General features: G+C 45.3%; 1 non-coding gene across 1 annotated transcript; it reads right to left on the bottom strand.

Annotated features, from left to right (window-relative positions):
- Window positions 1-743: 743 nt before the first annotated feature.
- On the bottom strand, window positions 744-850 carry LOC120279861. Its single transcript, XR_005542162.1, has one exon. It is a non-coding gene; the product is annotated as a small nucleolar RNA R71 (small nucleolar RNA).
- Between the last annotated feature and the right edge of the window lie 1772 nt (window positions 851-2622).

Genomic DNA, 2622 nt, shown 5'->3' with positions numbered 1-2622 from the left:
AAATGCATACATTTAGGCGTTTATCAACGACCCGTGCACTTGCAGGGACACTCATCAAGTTTTTGGCGCCGTTGCGGGGACCCACAAGGAATACTCGGGAAAAACTCGTAGCTTATTGATTTAACCCTTGTTTATTTTATCTTCCCTGCTTTTCTATCTTTCTTTCTTGTAAATATCGTGTTGCTCGTAACCATTGGCTATTAATTCTAGTGCGAGGTACCTATCTTATGACAAGAGGAAGACCGACAAATCTGGTAGAACCAGACAGTGAGGTTGATAGAACTTTTCGCCAGAGGTTGAGAGAAGGAGTAGAAAGTTCAGAGCAGCAGGAAGTTCAGATTGAACAGAGTGAACCATCAGTTATGGCGGAACCTAGGAGAACTTTGTCTGACTATGAGAGACCGCAATTCACCGGTGATGAGTTCAGCGTACAAGCCCCTACTATTCTAGTAAACAATTTTGAGATTAAGGCTAGTACAATTGGGATGATCCAGAACTCTGTTCAGTTTGATGGTTTAGCCGATGAGGACCCTCTTGCTCACCTGTCCCGTTTTCTTCAAATCTGTTCAACCTTCAAGATCAACTCTATCTCAGATGACGCGATTAGGTTAAGATTGTTTCTGTTCAGTTTACGGGGTGCAGCATACCATTGGCTCACTTCACTGGCCCCTGGGTCCATCACTACTTGGAAGGATATGGTTGAGAAATTCCTCGCTAGATATTTCCCACCGAACAAGGTAGCCCGATTAAGACAAGAAATATCTTCTTTCCGACAAGGTGACTCAGAAACTTTGTTCGAAGCTCACGAGAGGTTTAAGGATCTCTTGAGGCAATGCCCACACCATGGTTTTGCATCTTGGATGAGAGTACAGATATTATTTAATGGGCTGAACTATCAAACCCGACAACTCATTGATGCCGCGGCAGTGGGTTCATTGAGCAGTAAATATACTGAGGACGCAGAGCAGTTGATTGAAAGCATGGCTCGCAATGAATCTCACTGGAGCACTCGAGGAAGACCACAGAAAACAGCAAGGATTTATGAGGTAAATGATACCACCGCCTTGGCAGCGAAGGTAGAAGCAATCGACTAAGAGGTTTGATCAATTTATGATGGGCTCGAGCTCAAATTCGGAGCGATCTTGTCTTGCGGTACTTGTGGGGCTGCACACTCAACTGTTCAATGCCCTATCTCTATTTCCTCCACATGGTCTATTGAGACAGTGGATTATGTTGGCGGTGGACAGAGGGGCCAAGGAAATACATATGGACCCACGTATAATTCAGGATGGAGGAATCACCCCAATTTTTCATGGAATTCGGGGCCACAGCAACAAAGACCACAACAACCTCCGGGACCTCAGTTTCAATCTTAGCAAGAACAAGGGAAGAAATTTACCATCGAAGATGTCTTGGCAAAGTTTATGATCAACAACGAGGCAAAATTTCAAAAATATCAATAATGAGCTAACTCAGACGATGTGGTCAATTCAACGAGATAAGCACAGTGTTAAGGAACCTCCAAGCATCGGTCCAATCACTAGAAAAATCAAGTTGGGCAACTAGCGGGGCAAATCTTTCGAGCGACCACAAGGTAGCCTCCCGAGCAATCAGAGGCGAGAATCCAAGGGAGCACCTCAAGGCCGTCACTCTTAGGAGTGGAAGATCGTTGGAGGCAAGAGCCGAGGATGGCTCAAGTGCCAAGGAGGATGGGGTGACCATTTTGGAAGACCCCGCAGTGGCTGAGCCGGTAAGTGGGGAGAATAATAACAAGCAAGGTGAGGAACGTGCTAAACCATCAACATCGAGGGTTCCCAAGTACAAACCCCCACGTCCCTTACCCAGCTAGGTTGAAACAAGAAAAAAAGAGGATGCTCGAGTACAAAAAAATTCCTTAACATGTTCAAGCAGTTTGCATATAAATATTCCACTCGTTGAGGCATTGGCGGAATGCCTAAATACGCCAAGTTCATGAAAGACCTTCTTACCAACAAGAAAGCTTGAAGAGCTAGAAACAATGGCACTCCCAAGAATTGTTCGGCAATGATTCGGGAAGAAGCTTCCAAAGAAGTTGGTCGACCACAGGGAGCTTCATCATCCCTTAGTATGATTGGGGAGGGCATGCAAGAAAAAGCACTTTGCTGACTCGGGGCCGAGCATTAATGTAATGCCATACAAGTTGTTCTTGAAGTTGGGACTAGAGGATTTGAGGCCTCACGAGAATGAGCGGTGCAACTTGCGGATCGATCGGAAAGGAAGCCCAGGGGTGTTGTTGAAGATGTACTGGTGAAGATGGATAAACTTATCATTCCTGTGGACTTTGTGATACTTGATGTCGATGATGACGTTGATGTCCCACTGATCCTTGGGCGCCCTTTCCTTAATACTTCCGGTGCTCTCATCGATGTAAAAGGAGGGAGACTGATTCTCAGAGTGGGAGAGGAGAAAGTTGTTTTTACACTTCTGAAGCAATGAGGGCAAACCTTGGATCATGATGACCCCTTATATTTTACCGATGAAACCGATATGGTCATCTCGATTGTATGCGGGAAGTTTTGGCTATGAACCATTGGATGAATATTTGGAAGAAGTGGAAAACAAGGAGGATGAGATGAAGGTCCC

This window comes from Dioscorea cayenensis, chromosome 16, assembly GCF_009730915.1.
Source record: "Dioscorea cayenensis subsp. rotundata cultivar TDr96_F1 chromosome 16, TDr96_F1_v2_PseudoChromosome.rev07_lg8_w22 25.fasta, whole genome shotgun sequence".
NCBI classification, from domain to species: Eukaryota; Viridiplantae; Streptophyta; class Magnoliopsida; order Dioscoreales; family Dioscoreaceae; genus Dioscorea; species Dioscorea cayenensis.
The sequence above is the reverse complement of the archived record's forward strand: the minus strand, read 5'-3'. Positions and strand labels throughout refer to the sequence as shown.